At 45.5% G+C, this 7557-nt stretch overlaps 1 long non-coding RNA gene across 2 annotated transcripts; it reads right to left on the reverse strand.

Annotated features, from left to right (window-relative positions):
- Positions 1-3682: 3682 nt before the first annotated feature.
- LOC131926604 (uncharacterized) lies at positions 3683-6676 on the reverse strand. 2 transcript variants are annotated; one of them, XR_009383522.1, is made up of 3 exons: positions 6580-6664; positions 4745-5025; positions 3683-4237 (listed from the first exon to the last, which is right to left on the reverse strand). It is a non-coding gene; the product is annotated as an uncharacterized LOC131926604 (long non-coding RNA). The 2 variants fall into 2 exon arrangements; XR_009383521.1 differs by lacking the exon at positions 4745-5025 and having other exon boundaries at positions 6580-6676.
- Between the last annotated feature and the right edge of the window lie 881 nt (positions 6677-7557).

The following is a 7557-nucleotide window of genomic DNA, read 5'->3' on the forward strand; positions in this document are numbered from 1 at the left end:
ACACACAATACACACTCACACATATACATGAACCTGCACACACACAAACACAGACACAGCATGCTTTTAGGAGGGAGACTGAGGCAGGAGGATTGCTGTGAGTTCAAGGTCACTGTAATGGCTAATATTGGCTGTCAACCTGATACCTGGGAAGAAAAAACTTCAATGAGGAATTGCCTCACTTCAGATTGGCCTGGGGCCATGTCTTTGAGGTGTCCAGCAAACAGCACTCTTCCACATTGCGTTGCGTTCCCACACATTCAAACTACCCCTTTCTCCATCACCTGTGAATGGGAATGACACAGCATGGACCTGCGGCACCAGCCTCCTTGTCTCCCCCTCCCCGACACACCCCTACCGTTACACCATTGGGAGACTTCCACACCTGCCCTGTCAAAGCTGCTCTTGTCACCCACTGGCTATCCCACTTCCTGACCTGCTGCTGCCCCAGGCAGTCTCCACATTCCTTGTGTGAATGCCTGCATGCCTATGAATACAGACCCACAAAGAGCAGGACAGTATCACGAGCACCCAGAGACTAGAGAAGAAGATGAGGATCCAGAGCCTAGGAGTGTAGGAGACTTATAGCCAGAGGATGCATCTGCAGCAGGGCAGTCACAGGCTCCCAGCCACGCAGGTTCCACCGCAGTCCACACTGGTTGTTTGTGAGCCCTTGGTGAGGTGATGATTGAGCAGAACAGTGCACAGAAGACTGATACAAACCGCCATACACACCACAGCACACGACAAATACACAGCACACAGAGAGCAGGTGCAGTCTGGAAAGGTCTCCTGGAGGATGGCAGGGCCCTGTGGGTGTGGAGGACAAAAGGAAAGAAAGGCTCCCATGAGAACAGCAAGGACCCTTCCCAGGCAGATGGGTGACAGGTTTTCCATAAACAGAAGACACAGAGAGAATCCGGTGACGTTGTTCGCACAGAGCAGAACTGACTGTCGGGCTCTGCTGCCGCTGGCACTGATGAGCAAGGGCACTTTGCATGATACCTCCATCCTACAGGCTTCTTTCTCTGTGTGTGAGCAGATACATGTGCACATGTGTGATCACACACTAGAGATGGACATCAGATATCTTCCTCAATTTCTCTTCACCTGTTTTTGAGTTGACATCTCTCACTGAACCTGATTAATTGAGGCAGTCTTATTGGCCAATGAGCTCCAGGCATCCAGCTTTTTCCATTTCCTCAGCATTGGAGTTACTGCTGCTAGACCTAGCTTCTGCATGGGTGCTGGGAACGCAAACTCTGGTCCTTACACCTGTGCAGCAGGCACATCACTTTGGTCCCCACCCCCATCTTTCTAGGTGGCCAAGTAAGCCCCTCTTCTATCCACTATGAACCAGATGAGTATAGCACAGGCCAGGAGCTACTGAGACATGTCACTTTTGCTTACAAATAAGCAAAAATCACATATGGTAGGAAATAAATTCACATGGTATTACACTGAATCCAAGATGTCAGAAATAGTGGAGGTGTGGCTGTCCTGGGAGCCTTTAGAGGCTTGTCCCTACCTGCAGGGCTATTTGGTAGCCAGGAGCCAGGCTGCTCATCTTGCATCTGCATTTCAACTTCTTGCCTGGCTCTAAGAGGCAAGAACATTAGAAATACCCAGCCACATGACATAGGAAGCACTGTTGGGAACCATGTTGGTGTGATCTGGCCCTAAGAAGTCAGTTTCTTGCTCCCCCATCACCCCGGGTCCACCACACCCAGCACCCAGCACCCAGCACTTTCTGGCACTCATGAGTGGATTCTGTTAGCTCACTCCAGCAGTGGCCAGTGCAGAGCTGAGATCTACCAGTCATCCAGACTCTATCTCTTGGATAAAGAGGAGCTACAAAGCTAAGCCCAGAGAAAATTGACTTTTCCACAGCCCATGACCCCAGCTGGACGTGTAAAACATCTCTGGTGGCCTGGCTCTACCTAAGAATTCACCATAAACTGTAGAAAAGGAAGGCATTTACCTGGGAATGAATTTCATCTGTCCTTAATGCTAGGAAGAAAAGAATAAAAACACAGTTCTCCTGAGCACATGTTCATCTTTCACAAGGAGAAAATGTTTGGATGAAAAAAAATACTTTAAATCAAATTTATCTCTTAAATGATACTTAAAAACAAAAAGATTCTATACATTAATGAGGTATCATGGTGTTTTGTACATGTGTACTGTGTGCACCATTAAGACAAGTAAAGCATCCATCTCCCCAAATTCCTGTCCTTTCTTTATGGTGAAGACATTCCAACTCATTCCTCCTGACTTTTTTTTTTAAAAAAAGTATCAATTAAAATTTGTTCTTAGATAATTAACAGATGTACACAGTTTCTAATGCCCATTCTCACCACACCCTCTCCCACCCCCACATTCTCCTTCATCCAGAATCTATCAATACCCAATATCTCAGAAGTAAAAGATGTAGTTCCACAAGCCCCTCCCCTTTCCATGACCAACTATAGATAGGGTCAGTCTTGTGTGGGCACAGTACAAGTGATCTCAGTGGTGAGTTCATGACTACAATGGTTGCATCAAGTCTGGAGACTGGAATTTCAGAACCCTTCCTCCTATCACTGGGCTCCTAAGACACTTCCTGACCCTCTTTCACAGTGTTCTCTGAGCCTTAGAGGGATAGTGTCAATGTCTCCTTTAGGGATGAGCCCACAGCTGTCACTTCTTTTTAGTATCTAGGCAGCTGTGATTTTCTGCACTGACCACCATTCCTGTAAGGAGAAGTTTCTGTCTGACTTAGAGACTTCTGAGGTCTAAGGCACGTTCTTCTTTCTACAGTTATTCTAATGTGTGGAGAACACCAGGACCTGTGGCTCCTGTCTGGCTAACCTCATGAGCCTTCCCAACATCTCCCCATCCTCCTCCCTCTTCCCTTCTCCACATCATTCAGTAACAATGTTGTGATGATATTGTTTGTCAATTTGACAAGATCCAGCATCACCGAGGGAACGACTCCCTGGCTCTGTCTGTGAAGGGTTATCTAGATTGGATTAAGGAAGGTGGGAAGAAGCTAAACATGGGAAGCACTGTTCTGTGGACTGTCATCTTGACCTGAATAAAAAGGGAAAACTGGATAAGCACCAGCGTCCAGCTCTCTCTGCTTCCTGACTGCTGAGGTATTATGACCAGCTGCTTCAAGCTCCTCCTTCATGCCTTCCCTGTCTGACAGCCTCAAACTGTGATAGAGGATAAGCCCTTCCTTCCTCAAGTTACTTTGTCACTGGATGGGAAATGTAACCAACACAGCTTTTACTTTCAACTGCCGTAAGAGAAAGGCCTGGTTATTGTACTTCACATGCCTGCCAATTCTTTCTGAGAGACACTGTCATGTGACAAGACAATAGGGCACACCCATTCTGGTAAATACAGGGAATGTGCCCCCTGTTCTGATCACTTCTTCAGCCACCACTCCGGATACATGTCACAGGCATTGGCAAGTCCCTCACACCCAAGAGGAGAAGCAGCTGCTCACAGTCCCCTCAACTCCTCTTTTCAAAATTCAGCCTTGTCAGGCTGGCAAGATGGTTCAGCAGGTAAAGGTACTTACAGCCAAGTCTAAGTACCTCTTATGTGACAATATTCTGGGGAAAGATGACAAATAGCCATCATTCCAGATAGGGAACTGATGACAGACGAAAGTAAGGATACCGTCAAAGTCCAATTTGGTGAGTCAATGAGTTTTACTGCAGTTACACATAAAAGAATGGCTGAGGGTCACCTACAGGAGCAGAAATGACTCAAAGACAGCTGCATCACCAAAGCCCACCAGCATGATTGACAGCTAACAAACGATAGGAATCTGGGAAGCAATCTACAGGCAGCTCAATAGATTTACTCCTCTTCCAGACAACACTGCTGGTCATGGTCTCTTCAGGCAGCTCTGCTTGTCTCTGTCTCTTCTAAGCCCCTCAGCTGGTCTCTGTTTCTTCCAAGTGGCTCAGCTGCTCTGAGCCTCTTCTAGAGGACTTAGCTCATCTGAGACTATCTCTCAGCAGTCCTTCTTATATAATCTGGAAAGGAGGTTAGTAAATCTGGTCAGTTTCAGGAACTTCCTAATGCCTTTGAGTTGTTCACTTTCTGAACTAAAAGAGATTCCCTACAGGTCGGAATGTTTCACCTCCTCTTAGAACATCTTGTGTCTTAAGGAGCTTTCTTCCTCTTTTATCCTCAAAGGAAACAGCCATATATTACCTGAATTTTATTCCCAGGCTCCACACTGCTGAAGGAGAGAACAGAGTTCAGAAAGTTGTGTTCTCACTTCCCCATGCACACTGGATATGCACACATGTGCGCACATGCATGCACATGCACACACACACACACACACATTTTTGCATTGTTTGAATTTGTAATACTTCTTTTTTAAAAAAAGTTTATTTTTATTTATGTATGTGTGCATACAAAGGCCAAAAGAGGATGTCGGATTCCCTGGAGCTGGAATTACAGGCAGTTGTGAGCTGCCTGGCATGGGTGCTAGGAAACTGAACTTGGGTCCCCTGAAAGAGCAGCAGAGTGCTCTTAACTCCTTAGCCCTGTAGAAATAACTCTTATCAGAAATAAGCATGTCAAGCATATTGAGGTCCCTCGTTTCACTGTTTAGGGTCTTATGGGCAAAGCCTCCCAGATCTGGTAGGACTTGCCTTGTGACACCTGGCCCTGGTGAGGGGCTCATGGCCTTTAGTCATACAGGGTATCTGGGGGGAATAGGAATTCCAAAATATACCTAGTCTGTGTACACAGCCTTCACTTTGCAGCTGGCCAGAGCATATTGACTTCTACCATTCTATCGAAAGTTAAAAACACATAATAAAATTTCTGCAATGCCTGCCATGTTGACATTTGAAATAGACTTTAAATTTCAAATCCCTTCTCCACTTATGATGTGACCTTGTATGTGTCACTTAGACTCACAGAACTCCATTCTCCTCAACTGGGAAATGAGGCACATCACGGCTGTTGCAGAGTTGGTGACCAATGAAAGAGATAATATCATTTCCACAGAGCCTGGCATTGAAAACATAATAAATACATATTATCCATCCTTTTACCTAGTATCGTTATTTAGGTCATAAACTCATTCATCTAAAACCTAGTGAATGCCTTCTATACAACAAGAGCTGTTTTAGCAAGTCACATTACTTGTAGTAAGTCACAGCCATACAATAATCAATAAGGAATGCCAGGCTATCACAACTTTGACCCCTCTCCCCCAAAATCAATGTGATAATAAAAGCATTTGGTAGTCAGCTTGCATTGTCAACTTGACAAGGGAGTCTCAATGGGGAATTGTCTGAATTGTTTTGGTCTGTAGGGATGTCTGTGAGGGATCTTCTTAACTGTGTTAATTAAAGTGGGAAGATTCACCCTGAATTTGGCTGGGCCCTGGACTGAGTGAAAAGAGCAAGTGAATTGAGTGCTAGCCGGTCCTGTACCCATTCACTCTCTCTCTGCTCTTGCCCGGGGGTGTGATGTGACCAGCTGTGTCACATTCCTGCTTTGATTTCTCTGCAGTGATTGGCTGTAGCCTGGAATTGTAAGATGAAGAAACCCTTTCCTCCGTAGGTTGTTTTCATCAAGGTATTTTACCCCAGAAACAGGAAACAGAGCTATGGCAGCAGAAGCAGGTCTCCGACCTGCAGACAATGCGTGCGTGTGCTCCTTCGGTGGATGTTTACTCTAAGTCCAGCCTCTGGACTTAGTGTTAAGTGGCAGAGGATGAAGACATTGGAGGAATGAGGACACAGGGTTGCAGTAATTGTGAAACGAAGACAGGCACTCTACAAATCACGGAACGCTTCATAGGAGAGAGGGGGGTTGAGATGAACTTCAGACTGTCTTAAAAACAAATAAACCAAAAGTATGAGGTAGACAGCACTTAGGAACAACAGCTGAGGTTGACCTCATACCGCCTTATTCAAAAGCACATGTGTGCACCTTTGCATGCGTGAGCAAACACACACACACACACACACACACACACACAATAACTCAGCATGTGTATATTAACCAAATGTGTCATGAATAATCAACACTATAGTGCTCTGACTTTTCCTAAATCTTCTTTTATTTTCAAATGCTTTGATTGGAATATGCTAATTATACATAATAATGGACTTCATTGTGACATATTTACATAATGTACATAGCGTATTTCTAGTATTTACCCTTGTTACCCTTGTTACCCTCTCCTGTTCGGCCCCCACTCCCATGAATCCCCTTCTTCCCAACTGCTTCCCTTCTGCTTCCCTCTCTCTCTCTCTCTCTCTCTCTCTCTCTCCCCCCCATGTGTATGTGTATGTGTGTGTGTGTGTGTGTGTGTGTGTGTGTGTGTGTGTGTGTGTGTTCCAATGAGTTTCATTTGGGTTGTTTATGGGAGTATGAGTGGGAGTTTGTTTACAGGCGCATGGATACCTAAAAGCATTATAACACTGAAGAACATTTCTCTCCTTCCCCTATCAACTGCTAACTATAAATACGTACTCAAGCCCCCAAGAGCCCCTTCCCCCCTCCACGACAGGGTTTTGACCAGCCTAGTCTTGTGTAATTAATCACAGCTACCATGAGTTCAAAAATGAAATGGCCATGTCCTGCCTGGAGCAAAGTTCCACGCTGCTCCCTCCCTCTTCTGGCTCTTAAATTCTTCCCTTCTTCTAACATGTTCTCAGAACTTTGAAGCAGGTGATGGTGATGTCACATAAGGGGAGTAAATGAAGTCCCAAGTGAGTGTTTTCTGTAGACAAGGCCATGTCAAGGACCCCAATGTCTCAGACCCATAGGAATGGCAAAGCCTTATACTGGTCCAAATGTGGGTGTTTAGGAACATTTGACCTTTATCAAATACCAGTGTATGCAGAAACTATCAACCACCACTTCTCTCTCCCAGATGACTGCAACCTGAGACTGTTGGTCTCACAGACCTCTTACCAATTAGCTACCCACTCCTCTCAATTACACTTTGTATAACAAACTCACTGAATTGCTTCTAGTGTCTCCCTCAGAGCTCACAGCCCACAGGATACCAGCATTCACATATCTTTTGTGTCCATGTGTCTGTCATTTCTTCATTCCCTGTCACCCCAGTTAGGCCAATCACTAAGCCATGCTGACCACAGCAGTCCTATTTACTATTAGGCATTCAACTGTCTGAATCATCCTTTCTTGCCTGTATCCATTCTGGTGTGTACTGAGCACAGGTACTCAAACAGACCCAGGGAAAATATGCCTGTGCTTTACAATAGTGTTGGTGTTTTACACACTCTTTCAGCTGGTGTGATGCAGGTACGAAAGTAGAGCCTGTGGGAGCGACTCTGAGAGGGTGAGGCTTTCATGCAGTAGAGTAGAACCAAGAGATCTAGAAGCCTTGTTCATGCCCTGATTTCGATAGCTTGAGGTGGCTGGAGTGTGGCTAGAAGAGTTTGTGTGTGGTAGCAGGAGGCTGAAGGAGCGGCAATGGGAAACAGTTGGGTGAAGGAAGTGTCTTCCTCAGGTGAAGTTAATGGGATTGTTCTGGATCTGACTAGTTCTTGACATTCGTAG

Source organism: Peromyscus eremicus, chromosome 16_21 (assembly GCF_949786415.1).
Source record: "Peromyscus eremicus chromosome 16_21, PerEre_H2_v1, whole genome shotgun sequence".
In the NCBI taxonomy this organism is placed as follows: Eukaryota; Metazoa; Chordata; class Mammalia; order Rodentia; family Cricetidae; genus Peromyscus; species Peromyscus eremicus.